Source organism: Glycine soja, chromosome 5 (assembly GCF_004193775.1).
Source record: "Glycine soja cultivar W05 chromosome 5, ASM419377v2, whole genome shotgun sequence".
NCBI classification, from domain to species: domain Eukaryota; kingdom Viridiplantae; phylum Streptophyta; class Magnoliopsida; order Fabales; family Fabaceae; genus Glycine; species Glycine soja.
In genome coordinates, this window is record NC_041006.1 from 29401711 (window position 1) to 29420452 (window position 18742).

The window sequence follows — 18742 nt, forward strand, 5'->3', positions numbered from 1 at the left end:
GAATATAAATATAAAACAATAATAAATAAAGGAGTTTAAGGGAAGAGAAAGTGCAAACTCAGATTTATACTGGTTCGGCCACACCCTTGTGCCTACGTCCAGTCCCCAAGCAACCCGCTTGAGAGTTCCACTATCTTGTAAAATCCTTTTACAAGTTCTAAACACACAAGGACAATCCTTCCTTTGTGTTTAGAATTCTTTTACAACAAGAGACCCTCGGTCTCTTAATCCCTTAGAGAATTAGAAAGAGAAGAAGAATGAATCTCTCTTGAAAGAGATAGATTTTACAATTTGAGCACTCAAATGATTCCTTAATGAATTGCAATTGAATTGGCCAAGGAATTCTTAAGAGGATAAAACTATTTTGCTTTTTGAGAGAATAAACACTTGTTGTTCTGAAAAACTCTTAGCAAATTCGTGTTCTAAGTCACATATATATAGACCATTGGTAGTCATGTAAAAGCCTTTTGAGAAGTTGTGACTCTTAGAAATATTTTTCTGAAAATCTTGTATGGTAATCGATTATAGGATTTGTGTAATCGATTACAGCTTTCAAAATTTGAATTAAAACGTTCATTAACTGCTGGTAATCGATTACCAATATTATGTAATCGATTACACAGTCTAAAGTTTGAATTCAAATATTTAGTAGCTGTTGTAAAGCATTTTTGGCCACTGGTAATCGATTACATCCTCTGGTAATCGATTACTAAAGAGTAAATCTCTTGAAAAACACTTTTTAACTTAAATTACTTGGCCAAACCTTTTGCTATATCAATTAGGAATTCCTTTCCTAAAATACTAGTGATCATCTTGATGTTGTGGCTTGTATTTTTGAATCTTTGTCTTGAATTTAAACTTGAAAATCCCATTTGCATCAAATCATCATGATCATCATCAAAACACCAAAGGCATTTGCTTCTACAGACTAGGTGCAATCATGGTTCCATATTTTTTAAACTCTCTAGGGAGTAAGGCCCCTAAGCCGAGAATTCCAGTTAGCTTTACTTTAGCTTTGATCCTTCCTTCCTGGAAAAACACACATTTTCCAAATTTCAATATCATATTCAAATAGTTCATGAAAAATCCATAAAAAAATCATGTTGAAAGTTCCTTCAACCAAAAATACACGCTAACTTAATTCAATGAGTAAAGAGATGCAAAGTCTAACAATAATTCAAAGGGTTGACAGATATTAAATATTTGTGAATTTTACAATAATTAACATAAGATTGATTTAAAATGTCATAGTCAGCAAGGTTGTCAAACCCACGATTTTATGTAAACTCGTGGAGGCCTCGTAAATTTGATTAGTAGAATCATCTTGTAAACTCATAAAAGTTTACTCAATATAAAAACTACATTAATATACTTATATATAAAATCATAACTAAATATCACAACCCTAAAACAAATCAAAATAACAAACTTTAACAATAATTCAATAAACTAACATAGTCCACCCCCAATTAAACATAAATTCATACAATACAAAACATAAGTTTTTAAAATAAAAGCATTTTAAAAACATAGAAATAGTTCAAATGTTTATCAATCCTCTAATTAAATCATCTCCAATATCACCCCCACCACCATCATCTTCAAGCTCTTCCTTGGTTGAGAAGTGATCTTCAACATTGTCATTCAAAACCAAATTGTCAATATCAAATGCATCCAAAGTTGTATCACTTAAACTTTCTCCAATCAAGTCAATATTGTTTCCACTACCACTTTCACCTAGAGGTTGCTCAACTTGGACATTGTCTTCATAAAAAATATCATCTCCATTTCCTGTTATCCACTCATCACTAGATTCCATATCTTCAAATGGAAGTTCGAGCACCAATTTTCTTATTTGGCCACTTTTTAGCTTCAAGTTGTACATCACATAAACTAAGTCATTCATCTTCTTTTGATGCAAGTGATTTCTCCTCTTTGTATGAACCTATAAATAACAAAAAAAACTGAAGTTCATAACTTAACTCTAAGTTTGGTTCAATTCTATCGAGTTTACTACTGATTCTACTTGATTTGCAATTCTACTCATGATTTAACTCATGGAGGCACTATGAAATCGTAAACTCGTACAATTTTACAAGTTAAATCGTGATTTGATAACCATGATTGTCAGCATATTTGTCTCTTAAAAGGATGTGATACCCTACTTGCTTGATTAAAATGCCAAAAAAATCCGTACTCATAGTTGGCCACTTTACATATGAAAGAAATTGTAAGTCTTCTAGATCTTTGGACTTCTGCTAAGCCAGTTCTCCAGTCTTGATGTTTCCAGAGCATTTCATGGTCCTTTTCATGCAAACATACATAATTTTCAATTGTTTCCCCTCCACCAGTGAAATTTTTGAAGTAAGCGTCAAAATACTTGATGTATCCCAAACAATCACATCCCTGTAACACCAAACATTAACCGCAGATAAAAAGGAATCCAATAGGAAAGAATACGATGACAAATGATAAGCATACAAGAGAACAAATATTATGTGAATATCTTTTTGAGGGAATATGCATTTTTTTCCCAATCGATCTTTAAACTCTATCACCATTGTGTTTTGCATATCAACAAGAACATGGATGCCCTCAACAGGTTGGGCATAGCCATTTTCCATAGGACAGTCACTCTCAGTTTGACAAAATATGAGTGGTTTAGCAAGTCTTTTCCTAGGAGCATCTGCTTCACTGTGATAACCAACACACATGTAACAAAGTTATGTAAAATAAAGACTCAGTAAAGAAAATGAAAAGAGATAGAATAACAATGTCTCTAGAAAAGAGATATATCAACAATGGTCATCCAACTAAAATTACTAGGGATCAACAATAGTTATAATTCATGGTAACCAAAAAGGCTTCAAAATAACTCAGAATACAAGTACAAAGTGAAAAAACCTAGCAGAGACATTATGCGATTCAAAATATCGTAGAATTACAAAATAGGTTCAATCAATTAGGAGAAGACCAACACAACCAACAAAAAGAAAAAATGGGGGAAGTAAAACCCTAATCAAACCTAGATGCTAAAATCACCATTGAGAAAGACATTGTGCAATTCAAAATCAATAGGGAGAGTCCAGGGAGAATAACCTAGTGCCTCTAAAATCGAGATCAGAGGCAAGAGCGGCCAAATCGAACCCTAATAAAACCTGATGTTCATGCAACGCATCACACACAACTTCAACTCTTACACTACATCCCTCCATTGCTTAAATTTGAGAGCCCCTGATTCGTGTGAAAGAGCTTTGGTGGCGACAAAGAGAACCACCACTTCTCATAGACGTCTTGTCTTTTTATTTTGAATCGTGTCTTGGGGTTAGAGGCAAATCAGTGTCGAGAATAAAGGGAGAGGTTTCGAGGGAGCTAGGGGAAGGAATGACATCACAGTGTGAGACTGATATTAGAATATAACATTAACAACATTGGTTTTAAAAAACTTATGCTAATAAAAAAATACCAACATCGGTTTTATGAAAAACCAATGTTAACTTAGCACTCACAACATTGATTTTAAAATGATAGATGTTAAGCGAAAAATACCAACATTAGTTTTATGAAAAACTGATTTTAACTTAGCACTCACAACATCAGTTTTAAAATATCTGATGTTAAGGAAAACTCACAACATCAATTATTTTATAAACGATGTTAACAATGACACTTTATTTACAAAAATGCCTCCATATTTATGTTAACATCGATTTTCATGAGAACCGATGTTAAGTGGTCGATGTTAAATCCATATTTTCTAGTAGTGTGTCTGTACCAATTGCCATTTAGCTAATAAGCATGCTGATATTGAGGTTCCACAAGTTGTAATCCTGATACTGTATTAAGCAGTTGTTCAAATTCCTTATGATATGCAAGTGAAAGAAGTTCCTGTTAATGGTAAAAATAGAGCTTCGAATGTGGGGGATGTTCTTATTTTACCAAAAGGTTTTGAATTGACACCCCTCGATCGTATTTCACTTGAGATTAAAGAGAAGATAGACAATCTATCTTTTCAAAACTATCACCCCACAATATGTGTGTGTGTGTGTGTGTGTGTGTGTGTGTGTGTGTGTGTGTGCCTTGTACGAGCACCATATTAGGACCGATTTGGATGATCATTCTTTTTTATAATTCATAGATTTCTACAAGTCAAGATAGTATTTCATTATATACATGAATGGGAAAAAAGTAACCTAAAGAATTTATTAGCCAAAATTCACTAGCAAAAAAGTATTCTTTTTTTATAAAAGTAGTAGTTGTAAGAGTAACTATAACAAAAGTATATTCAAATAGTTATTTTTGTTAGCTAATGACTATTTCTGATGATTAACATGGGTTTGACAAAATTGGGCTAAAAACATCCCAAAATCAAGCCTACTTTGAGGCAGACTAAACTGGAAAGGAAAGATGAATGTGGAAGACAATTGTAGGCAGCTTTACAAGACTAAATATTGTGAATGTATGAATACATGATTTTGATGATATCAAAGAATAATCAAACAATATTGCTTTCAAGATTATTTCAACAAACATTCAAAGGTTAAGCATTGCTTCAAGATTAAGACAGGGCTGCTTCAACAGACAAGCATTGCTTCAAGATTCATTCAAGATCAGCTTTTGCCTCAAAACACATTGTTTCCAACATATCAAGGCTCTGATAATCTATTATCAGGCAGTGTAATCGATTAAGACAAGTTTGCAAATCACCTTCTTAAAAGGGTTTGAAATTTGAATTTTTAATGTGTAATCGATTACCATTGATGTGTAATTGATTACCAACAAAGAAACTCTTGAAATTCAATTTGAAAATACATGACCCTTCAAAATATAACTATGTAATCGATTACCAAAAACTTGTAATTGATTACCAGTGAAAAATTTCAGAAAAAGCTTTTTGAAAAGACACATCTCTTCAAACCATTTTTGAAAAGGCACGAAGGATTTATATATATGTGTGTCTGACTTTGAAAAGCAAGACAGAGATATTCTAAAAGAACTTTATTGCCAAATTCTCTCTCAACAACTCTTGGGAAAACACTTGCAAATCTATTGAGAATTCATCCAGGAACTTCAATTTGTATCATTCACTCTAAAAGAGAGAAATCTTTCTGTTCATCTCAGAAAGTTAATTGTAATCAAGAGACTGGTCGTCTCTTGAATTGTGAGTTTCTTGAACAAAAGGGAAAGGGATTCCTTGGGTGTTCAAAAGTTGTAAAAAGGATTTTTACAAAGTTAGTGAAAATCTCAAGTGGGTTGCTTGAGGACTGGACGTAGGCACGGGAAGTGGCCGAACCAGTATAAATCGAGTTTGCATTTCTCTCTTCCCTTATCTCATTTATGTTATTGCAATCAATTTTGTCTTGCATGTTTAAAGAACATTATTAAATTGATTGATGGTTCTTCTTCTGCATTCTGAGCCTATCATTTAAAAAGGGGTTAAAAGTTTGTTAGTGGGAAATTTTGAAACTTAATTCACTTCCCTCTTAAGTTATTGAGGCCACTTGTTTAACAAGTGGTATCAAAGCAAGGTTCTTGTTTACAGTTTAAAAACTTCAAGAATAATTATGGCCTCATCTAACTTTCCATTTCCTGAGGGAAATTCTATTAATAGGCCTTTTATGTTCAATGGTGAGGGTTATCATTATTGGAAAACCCGAATGCAGATCTTTATAAAAGCCATAGATTTAAATATATAGGAAGCCATTGAAATTGGTCCCTTCATTCCTACAATGGTAGTGGGAAATGCAACTATAGAAAAACCCAGAGAAGAATGGGATACTGATGAAATAAGAAAGGTTCAATACAATTTAAAGGCCAAAAATATAATCACTTCTGCATTAGGCATGGATGAATATTTTAAAGTCTCAAATTGTAAAAATGCAAAAGAAATGTGGGATACATTACAAGTAACCCATGAAGGCACAACTGATGTCAAGAGATCTAGAATAAACACTCTTACACATGAATATGAACTATTTAGAATGAATCAATATGAGACCATACAAGATATGCAAAAGAGATTTACTCATATAGTTAATCATCTTGTATCATTGGGAAAAATATTTTCTAATGAAGATCTCATTAACAAAGTGCCGAGATGTTTAAGCAGGCAATGGCAACCAAAAGTAACCACAATTGTAGAATCAAGAGATCTCACTAATATGTCTCTTGCCACTCTTTTTGGAAAGCTTCAAGAACATGAAATGGAACTTATGAGACTCCATCAACATGAAGAGAATGATAAAAAGAGGAAAGGAATAACATTCAAAGCCTCATCATCTTATATTTAAAAAGAAAGTGACAAAGAGGACTTGAATGAAATAGAAGAAGATGATGATTTCAGATTTTTTGTGAAGAGATTCAATAAGTTTCTGAGAAACAAAAGAAATCAAAGAAAATCAAACATCAATCCAAAGAAGAAAGGAGAAGATTCCTCCTTAGCTCTAAAATGCTATGAATGCGATTAATCTGGGCACTTGAGATTTGATTGTCCTGTCCTTAAAAAGAATGGAAAAATCCGACAAGAGAAATTTCAAAGAAAAGAAAGAAAAGAAAACATACATCACTTGGGAAGACAATGACATAGATTCTTCAAGTGATTCAGAAAATAACATCATAAATATGAGTCTCATGGCGAAAGACTATGAAAGCGGAGAAGAGTTGGCACATTGATAGTGGTTGCTCCAAACACATGGCGGGAGATGCATCAAAGATTATTCATATTTCTCCCAAAGATAGTGAATATGTGATCTATGAAGACAACAAATAAAGGTAAAATTGTTGGAGTTGGAAAAATAGGTATGAATCCCTCTACCTCCATAAAAAAATGCTTTACTTATTGACGATCTTATGAATGGTTTATTAAGGTCACTTGATCAACAAGCCCAACAAGTGGTATCAAATGATACCAAAAGGTCACTTGTCTTTGATTGATTGCTTTTGACGATTGTTTTTTATTCAGTTTAGATTGTCCTTGATGATTGTCTTTGAGAGTTATGTTGATTGTCTTTGATGATTGCTTTTGATGATTGTTTTTTATTGAGCTTTGATTGTCCTTGATGATTGTCTTTGAGAGTTATGTTTATTATTGATTACTTTTGATGATTGCTTTTTATTATTATATATTTTGATTATTTATATTGAATATGTATTTTTATGAGTGCAAAATAGTTAGTTTTAAGGCCTTTTGATATCATTTAATTCTCATACATTCAAACAAGTGATAGCATTCTCTTTTGGGCCAAGAAATGGTACTTTGAACGGTATGGCATGCTCTACTCTTTTAATTCATTATAAATTGCTTAATGCTATTCTCCTCTCTGCTCATGATTTGTTTTTGATGTTGACAAAGGGGGAGAGATAGATAAAAGATAAGATAGTAAGGGGACTTATCTATTTTTTTTATGAGAGTTTTTTTTATATATATGAAATCTTCAATTGTTTCATATAAGCAATCATTGCAAAATCAAGGGGGAGTAAACTATACATATAGATATTCTTTTGTTTTTACTCCTAACCTACAGATGATTGTCATCATCAAAAAGGGGGAGAATGTGAATCATGCAGGTTTCAGGTTTTATGCCGAAAAGAATTTCCTTGATAATTATTCTCATCATCAAAAAAGGGGAGAATGTAAATAATGCAGGTTTTGATGATGCTGAGAAGAATTCACTTGATAATGATTGTCATCATAAAAAAGGGGGAGATTGTGAATGTATGAATACATGATTTTGATGATGTCAAAGAATAATCAAACAAGGTTGCTTTCAAGATTACTTCAACAAACATTCAAAGGTTAAACATTGCTTCAAGATTAAGACAAGGTTGCTTCAACAAACAAGCATTGCTTCAAGATTCATTCAAGATCATCTTTTGCCTCAAAACACATTGTTTCCAACATATCAAGGCTCTGGTAATTGATTACCAGGTAGTGTAATTGATTACTAGAAGAAAAGTTTGCAAATCACCTTCTTAAAAGGGTTTGAAATTTGAATTTTGAATGTGTAATCGATTACCATTAATGTGTAATTGATTACCAGCAACAGAACTCTTGAAATTCAATTTGAAAAGACATGACCCTTCAAAATATAACTGTGTAATTGATTACCTGTGAAGAATTTCATAAAAAGCTTTTTGAAAAGACACATCTCTTCAAACCATTTTTGAAAAGGCACGAAGAGCCTATATATATGTGTATTTGACTTCGAAAAGCAAGACAGAGATATTCTAAGAGAACTTCATTTCCAAATGTTCTCTCAACAACTCTTGGGCAAGCACTTGCAAATCTATTGAGAGTTCATCCAGAAACTTCAATTTGTATCATCCACTCTAAAGGAGAGAAATATTTTTGTTCATCTTAGAAAGTCAATTGTAATCAAGAGACTGGTTGTCTCTTGAATTGTGATTTTCCTGAACACAAGGGAAAGGGATTCCTTGGGTGTTCAGAAGTTGTAAAAAGAATTTTTACAAAGTTAGTGAAAATCTCAAATAGGTTGCTTGAGGATTGGACGTAGGCACGGGAAGTGGTCGAACCAGTATAAATCGAGTTTGCATTTCTCTCTTCCCTTATCTCATTTATGTTATTGCAATCAATTTTGTCTTGCATGTTTAAAGAACATTATTAAATTGATTGTTGCTGCTTCTTTTGCATTCTGAGCCTATCATTCAGAAGGAGATTAAAAGTTTGTTAGTGGGAAATTTTGAAAATTAATTCACCTCTCTCTTAAGTTTTTAGGGCCACATGTTCAACAAATATATTTGGAGCCATGATATCCTAAAAACTAGAAAAAATGAGTAACGTAAATCAATTGTTTTTTTTAGTGTGGAATGTAATAATCATAAGAAAAAAATGTGGGAAAATGTTCAATGACAAATTTTAAGACAACTGCCATGATTATTAATGCTTGAAAACGACAAATGTACTCACGAAATGATAATTAATGCTTGCAATGATTTAGAAAATCTATAATATATGCATAGGAGAATAAATTAAAAAAAAGGAAAGTTCACACATGGCTTTCTCACAAGTTTTGCTAATTAATTATGTTTCTAATTACTAAAACCAATTACTAATTAAGTTTATAACTTACCCATATATATAATCACAAATGGAGGAGAATAACTCAACATAATATTACCTCCATCAACCAATTATAACTTGATATGTGTTGGCCAGTTGTGTTGCAGAAAAAAAAAAGAAGTTTTTCTCTAAAATGTTTGATTGATATGTGTTAGCCTATTTCAACCAAAGCAATTAGATCAAACAAATATAATATAATGGTAATTAAAATCAATTAGTGAAAAATGTGTAACATATAAATTAAAAAAGTAGCAATTATAACTTGATACATGTTAGCTGGTTGTGTTGTAGTAAAAAAATTATCTACAATGTTGGATTGATACGTGTTAGCCGGCCAGTTGCAACCAAAGCAATTAGATCAAAAAATATAATATAATGGTAATTAAAATCAATTAGTGAAATTTAGAATTAATTCAATTATTAATATGTGTGTGTTTGTGTATATATATAATCAATTATAAAAATAAATTATTAATATTGATTGATAGTAATGATAATTTTAATATTTTTAATTTCCATTTATCATAATTATACATATGTGTCAGAATTATCAAATGGTATTCAACTTCCTATATAAATGGATAATCAGTTTAACAAATTCTTATGCTTTCTTGCTTATCTTTCATCCTAATTCATTGTTTTTCCCATCTACAATTTCATTTCAAATGGCTATGAAATATGACTTGGTTTTTGCTGACACTAAGAAACACAAGAACTGCACTATACTTGTGCGAGTTTTAAGGATGTGGCGAGTGCCCGATGCCCATACAAAAACATATCACTTTCCCTTGAAATGGTGTTGATGGACACCAAGGTTGTAATTTTATAAATGTTATTATATATGCAAGTTATTATTTATTATATATACTCATTTTTAATACACGTTTTCAATTCTTTTCAGGCTACCAAAATCCACGATTCAATCAAAAGGGAGTATATATACAATTTGAAAAGGAATTAGTTAAAGGTGATGTTTATCTTACATCAAAGTTTTTTGTCATTGCAAATTTGGGAGAATATCGTTCAACACATCACTCCTTTAAGTTGAATTTTCAACTTGGTACAAAAGTGATGAAAGGTTATAGTGGATTAGTTCCAGACAATGTCTTTACCTTCATTCCCTTTGCTGATTGCTTTCGTAAAATATTAAAAGTAAACCTCTTCAATGGGTATAGAGACGTGAACATTAGCATCTCAAACTTCTTCAACACCCACATTCACCATATCATTGGCCAAAGGCATGTGGGGTACGATTGATGACCCCTCATAAACTCTCCCAAAGGCAACTAGATGGGGAGGAATGACATCAACATACAACCCACACCTATCTAAGATATCAGTGTCTGGATCTAGCCTCGAAGCATCAACATAGTTTTCCTTTGTGCTCACACGGGCATCGGAAAAAGCTACATTTGGCTTAACTGAATGTGGTTGTTGGGATTGCATTTGGTTGAACAACAACATTAGTTGTTTCATCACTTTTTCAATGATCGACTATTCCAACTCGTCTCTAATATTTTGTGTCAAGTCCTCTTTAAGATATTGTTTTTGTCGATCTGTCTCTTCTGGGCTTATCGATGTAGATGTGTGGGAGCTTTGTGATGTGATCCAAAATATTGTCTAATGGTGACACTGACTCTAGCAGCATAAGCACAACCAATGTGCTCAGGTCGCCCAATGCAGTAGTCAGTCGATCCTAATGTCCATGGGCAACAAAGATATTGATAACTACTAATTTTGAGTATATTTTGGGGTTAAATTATATAGGAATTTTTAATTTTTCTCTCCTAATTTTTTCTTTTTGAACAAATAATTGTTAAATTAACATCATTTAAGTTTTTGTGCAAAAAATATTAAAAGTGATGAATTTATGATCTTTAGTGAGTAAAATAAAGCCTAAAGGAAAATAGGATAATTAAGGAAAGCAGACTAATTAAGGAAAGCAAGGCTAATTAAGGAAAGCAGACTAATTAAGGAAAGAAGACTAATTCAGGAAAGTAAAGGCAGGCTTGGCACTAGAAGTCCGCTTAGCTAAGCTAATCTGCACTTATAAAAGAAGAGAAAAAAAACACACAGAAATTCCAAGAAAATATAATTCCTTATAGAATGTAAAGACTAGAAGAAGGAGAAGCAAACATTAGGAGTCATTCATTCCCTTCATTCCCTTTCTTATCTTTTTCCCATTCACTAAATATCTCCCTCTTGTAATTGTAAAGCCTCCATGATAATAAGAGGCTAAATCCCTTTTGTTGGGAACTTGATAGTCAATTACTCTTGATGTAATTTCTCTTCCTATCTATTTATGAATATTACATTTTCATAATCTTTTCTTGTGATTAATATTATTGCTTATGGCTTGATCACCCATTTACATGATAAGTTTTAGGGATAGCGTTGGAAAACGTTATTTTCTAATAGAACTGGGAAAGTGTATCTAAATAAAGTCATCGCTAGGGATAAGTTGATATTTGTTTAGCTTGTTATACATCTCTATTCTTAATGCAATTTACTATTTTAGCTCTCCAAAGGTATTTAGGAGAGAAAATATATAAATTAGGCTCCGTCATGCGGGAGACCAAAGTTAGAGTATATTAGTAGATGCAGCTGTAAATTGGAATAATTATAAATTGAGAAAAATCATTGGCATTACATCAAAGAGTAGTTCTGGTAGGCTAAGTTTCCAACATTCTCATCTTTTGAATTTAACTTCTATAATAATTGACTTTTCTTTTACTTTCTATTTTTAATTAATTAATTTAAATTCTTATTTAATTTCTCCTTTTGTTTGATTTAATTTTCTGCCAATTTAAATTACTATTTTCTCATAACCTTTTCAAATTAATTTTCTTTAACCTCTTTTATTAATAAAACATTCATCTACCTAAGTACAAACAAAGTCCCTATGAATTTGACACTCAGACTTCTGTTTTAACTTTACTACTTGGAATGAATTGGTGCACTTGCCAATCCATCAACAGCTAACCTATGCAGACTGTTCTTCTAAGGAATCCTACAACCAACAAAAGAAGAAATTGTTTACGGGGTATTGTTGTTATTATATATAGTTACGTTTGAAACTAAAAATTAACTTGCACTCCTCCTATCAGCAATATGGTGTGCATGAAACAACTTTCACTTCACGTGTCATCTAATGGGAGATGAAGGATCAACAATTGCTTCACCACTCCCAAATTGGGATGCTTGCTTCAATTGTTTCTTTTGTTTTTCCTCCATTAACTTCTCGTCAAGAAAGTCATAACCCCATGAGACAATACATGAGTGGCAATGTTGTGTTTTTGGATGGTTTGTGCCTTTTTTCTAACATCCTTTAAGAATTAGACACTATGTCAACTAAATGCTTAAATAAATTATAAATGTTAATTTCAAAAACAATAACCACAACTAACCTCCCATGAAGGGTCTCTACGACTTTGACAAAATTGGTTCTACTTGTTTTTGCTAATACCGTACTTGTCACACACAATCTCATCGTCATCATCCTTGCCTTTTGTAAGGCCCCATTTAGAGGTCAAATATGACTTAAATTGCCTCCATCACTGATATGAACCCTCATGTGGTGTCATTTAGTCCTCCTCCATTTGGGCCATGATACAACTCACAACCTTGGACTTTTCTCCTTGAAACTTGGGCTTGTATTCAAACAGTATGGACAGCACTTGTTGAAGAGCTTCCTTGGCTTTCCTTGATCTAGCCCTTGTCATAGGTCCTCCAAGTCCTTCAAGTGGATCCTTGCCCTTGCTCTTGGTCATGTCCTCATCAATCACTCTCCTATAGTCTAGAGGATTTTCTTCTTCGTCTTTTTATCAAATGCTTCTGGAATATCAAATTCATGCTTCATTACAGTATGACATGTAAGAGTTAGTGATTAACAACAATGTGTTGATTTAATACATCTAATTACCATAACATACAAGGTTTAATTGAAATACCTGAATGTCTTCCAAAATCAAATCCTTTTGAGATGCAGGAACCTGTTTCTAGTTAATATATGTAACATCAACTTTGTCTCGGGCGACGACCCCCAAATAGGTCCTTAATTTCCTTCTGTATGGACCAATAGCTTTCCCAATGTTAGATCCACATGAACAAGTGGTCTCTCTAAACCCATAGGTCTGGCAGAAAATGATCTAAGCCATGTGGCTTTTCTAGTCCTCTTGGACATAAACGGTGAAGGTGCTGACTCAGGAGGAGGGAAGTTCGGTAGTGTAGCCATGTACCTGTTAAAAAAGAACATTAATTAAAGTTGACTCAAAAGTATACTAAGTTATCTAATTGTAAATATGGAAACAAGTATATATAAAAAATGATTACATTATGCGATGTTAATTAATTCTCCTTCATCATGATCAATATGATTTGCAAGTAAGTCGTCAACTTCATCCTCTACATTGATGGTAGGCTTGTGTGTGGAAAAAGGAGTGTGACAAGTATCAAGGGTTGAATCATCATCTTCAAGATTAACACCAATGGTTTTTCGTGTAAAACCACTAACCACCTTTTCATCAAAGGATCTTAGACATAAAGCACTTGTTTAGCTTATTCTACCATAATGAAAAGACTTATTCTTATAAGCTAGCTTCTTAAGATCTACCAAAGTAAATATGAAATCATTGGTTCGCACACTGATATTGGTATCAACCTACTTACACTTAAAAACACACACAATGAATTTAACATAATTAATCCCCTTAACACTATATCCACTCAAATTCTCATATGCTAGAAAGTTATTAATGGTACAAAATACCATTGCATGCAACTTGAAGGTCTCATTTTGATTCCCATCAAACACGTCAACCCCTTCCTCCCACAACTTTCGTAAGTCTTCAATCAAGGGTCTTAGATAAACATCAATGTCATTTCCTAGTTGTCTTGGCCCGGAAATTATCATAGACAACATCATGTATTTTCGCTTCATGCACAACCAAGGAGGCATGTTGTAAATTACTAGCAAAATAGGTCATGAACTATGGTTAGTTCCTAAATTGCCAAAGGGATTCATTCCATCAATGACAAGTCCAAACCTAAGATTTCTTGCCTCTTTCCCAGAATTTGGATACAAACGATTAATTTTCTTCCATTGGAAAGAATCAGCCAAATGGCAAAACATTCCATCACAGTTTCTCCCATCTACATGCCATGTAAGGTCTTTTGCATCATCTCCATTAGCAAACAATCGCTTAAACCTTGGAATAATAGGAAGATACCGTAACACCTTTGATGAAGAGGCCTTTCTTGGTACTTTCATCACTACTACACTCATCATCCTTCACTTTGTACCGTGATACCCCACACTTAGGGCATTTATGCATTTCTTCAAACTCATCTCAAAATAGTATGCAATCATTAGGACATGCATGAATTTTTTGATACTTTATACCCATCAGATACAATATCTTATTCACCTTGTAGTAACTTTTTGGCAACGTGTTTTCTTCTGAAAGCATACCCTGCACCACCTTAAGCAATGATGTAAAGCTTTTATGGCTCCACCCATATCTGGCTTTCACATTAACCAAACTTAACACCACTGACAATAGTGTCAATGACTTTTTGCACCCCGGATACAAAGGCTTCTCCGAATCATTTTCTAATGTATCATACAAAGGAACATGTGCTTGCTGAAGAGACTCTTGTCCAAGATCACGAATCACATCCTCTAATCAATCTCCTATTTCTACATCATCCTGCTCAATTTGGGACCCCTTTGCATGTTTGTCAATTCATCATGTCATATTCATGTTGTAATTCTTCTTAATTTCATCACAGAGAAGATGTTCCCATATGTTGTCTACTACTTGTAGTCTCCCATTCAAACAGTTAATACAAGGACACAAATATTTCCCATCCTCATCTGATCGAGTTCTTTCCAAGGCAAATTCCTAGAATTATTCAACCTCATTCTCATATGCAGGACTCATGCGACTTGCATTCATCCAACTTCAATCCATCTTTCCTCTTCTGTGATACTCACAAAGTTATTCCATGCATGAAGATCTCACTTTTTTCATTAAAGGTGTGGCCCTATCCCATTCGAGAAGACTTTTTTTATACTTGATTCATACACATAGGTTAAGTATATTTTCTTAGATTTGACGAAATTTCAGCAGCATTTTACATTGATCTTCAAATACACAGCATGAAAGCAATGACATTAATTCCATCACAATCAAGTATGCACCAGGAGAACAAAGAGAAATGCATTATACCAAAATTTTATCAAATTTAATAAAATAAACTTAACCCATACGTATGAATCTAGTATAAAAAATGATTCTTCCCAAACTGTTCAAAATGACAATTTAAGATTCAATACAACGATTAATCCAAATTATTTGTATTAATCATTGTATTGAATCTCAAACGAGAAACTAAGATTCACTTATAATGAACATAACTTGTATATAAAACAATTGTCATTAATAGAACAAATAGAAGCTTTGCAATAAAATCAATTTCCAAGATTCATTAAAGAAATTACCACTATGACTACCAAGGATATATGCATTAAGCGTGAATATCTACATTTCCATCTATGGTGTAACACTGATGAGGAAAGAAAATTCTTATACAGGGAGTTCATAAATCAAGCATTGTAAGGTCATGGAAGTGGTTGAATAGCAGCTTGCTATAAGCACCAAGTGTTCTTCAGATCTCAATTAGTGAAAAACATACATTCTATTTTGGTAGTATGAATATAACTAGTTCTTGATTTCAGCCTTGATTGACCAATAAAAACAAAGTGAAAAAACAGTTGGGTTGTAAGCTAATCATAATAACAAGCAATGAAGCAAATATTCATCTCACCAAGATTGAAATCATATAGCAGCATGGCAAAAGGCATAGAAATAGAGGATGTATTATTTCCACTCATCACAATTGTCGATTGTCATTCTTATTTTGGGGGTCTAAAGCCCACTTCCCAATTACAATCCCTTTGTTATTATAATACACAAGATGTAATGGCTAGCTGCATGATTATAATTTGAAAACAAAATGGATTTACTTGCTAGGCAATTAACCGAGTATATCTAGGCGTGGTCTTCAGCTTGGTTTATTACCAAGTACCTTGTAAATGACGTGTACTCCCAACAATTGAAAATCAAAGCACCAATCAACAATATCATAAAGGGACACCCTTCCCATGATCATAGGCCATCTTCAAGTAGTTATTTGGAGGTAAGTTCAATAGAACAATGACATTAGTTTCAAAACACCACTACTACTACCTTCAATTTTCAAAACTCCGTTACAGATGTCAATTACCAAAGACTCGACTCCTAAAACAACCCCACTCCTACCCCATTGGACATTTCTAACTAATCATGGCGCCTCTTTCAAGTGTTAAAGAAAATAGAAGCATTACCATCTCGTAACTACACTTTGCAAGAAAGATCTCAGTTTCATTAAGATAAAAATATTACATCACCAGACATACTACCATGATATTTACCCAGCAATTGCAGTAACATTCTCCATAGCCAATCCCTAACAAGAATAATCTTTCCTCACACTACTGGAAAAGCGATTACAAATCATGCAATTAGGAAAGTAGAAACCACAGGTATCAGTGTATTTGTCCTATTGGTATATTTGCAGAATTGTAACATGAAATGATGGAATTATCATACCAGAAAACATTTCATCTTAAGCTACCTATTTTAAACTCTCTTTACTTGCCTGCACAAAAGCTTCAAATCCAGAGCAAGTGTCATTATGTTGTGTTTATTGCTATTTTCTTAGGAAAGGTAAATTGATATAGAACTCTGCAGTTTACAGGTAAATTAAGAGATATGGTGTTTCATAAAAACTCTAATAAATTCTACATATATCATTCAACTTACCTCATGCTGATAATAATAACTACAAATGGAAGAAACAAAAGATCAAACTCATAATCACTTACTCATCAAGGTATCAATAGAACTATGATACCAATTTGACACCCTTAACTTACCTCAATGTTGTGATATTAAAAACTACAAATGGAAGAAACAAATATCAGACTCGCAATCACCTAGTCATTCAAGGTATCAATCAAACTATTATACATTGCCATGAACCAACTTTTCTAACCAATAAACTTATAGTACAAACCTAAAAATAGTTGGAGTTGAGTTCACATGCAGTCCTTGGCAGCAGGCACAAATTAGCAAACATCTATTAGGTAATTGGATTGCACTTAGGAAAATAGCTAGTTTATCACTCTATCCATTTGCGCAAAAATTATCATTGGTCGTGATGCACTCTGCTCTAAGTAAAACTATTTACAACTATCATCCATATTGCTGAGTTATTGAATAGGAGCACTTAGCCCCAGCCATAGGTGATAGGCAAAAAAAATATTTAAAAAAAAAACTATCAATAATTTATCTCAAATGCAAAAATCACTGAGAATAATATGAAAACATAACAGAAGACAAGGATGACAGATAGAAATAGTATCTCTAGCATTCATTTGAATTTCGCATCTTAACTTGAAACAATTTTTGGATTGGCATCAAGACTAGAACAACTATACAGATAAATAACAAGATCAATTTATATAATATGATCAAGATCAAAATTAAAAAATTATATAGTTAACCCTTTTCTTCATAAGTTCTCTTTTTCAAAAAATAATAAAGGTTGGTGGAAAATCAATTTACATGAGAAAGTTACATATGGTCAATGTTTTAAGACAAGATTTAAAACAGTTACATTACACTGGTACGCCATTGATCAGAAAAGCAATGAAAGTTGATGCACAATTTCAATGCCCTAAGCATTTCCAAATGATAATGTCTCCAAAAAAATGTCCCCTAAACATCATCAGTTGCATACCCCATTTTAAGCATTCAAACCCTTATGTAGAAGTTTATAACCTTCCCTTCAGCAGTGTACAAAAACTCTGATATAAAAATCAGGGTCAACTGAACAGTTGATTTGCAATTTTATACTTGTGAATCTAGATAATATGAGACTAAGAAGACTTTTTAATGCAGTGATTGTTTTTCCTTTCATTTTTATTGTTAATTTACACTAGCCTTATGCCCACACTCTGCCAAATAGGTGAAATATGAAAGAGAAGGATAAAGACTACAAAGTATTTGTTTGGTTGACTGATGTGAAAACATATTTGGACAAATTTTAAGCTTCTTAAGGTTATATTTTTTCAGAAAACACTTTCACTTTCTCCCACTCAACTTGTGATATGACAAAACGAAAATATACTAATATACTAAAAGTATCTACTTGGTTGTGCCATTGGTTGCATTTGTTAGGTTCATTTGCTGAACTAAATTGATGTTACAGCTCTAAATGTAGAGATAAAAAAGGAATATTTCTCCCTCCTCTCACTCTCCAAACTGTGTAATGCAAATGCATGAGTAATGGTCACATATTCTTCACCACTCTTTCATGCATATTTTTATTATTTTAAATTTTTTTTTTCATATCAAGTGTTAATTTGTTTCCAACAAAGTCTAATAGTAATTGATGTGAATAATGAGGTGTTGCTTCTGGTTCCGCATCTTACTACATGTAGATCCAGAAGCTGCAAATGGCTCTCATCTAACTATAGGACAAGGAAGGGATATTGAATAAACTCATCCTTAATTACTTTTCTTTCTAAAAATTGAAGGATTTGTTGATCTTCATATA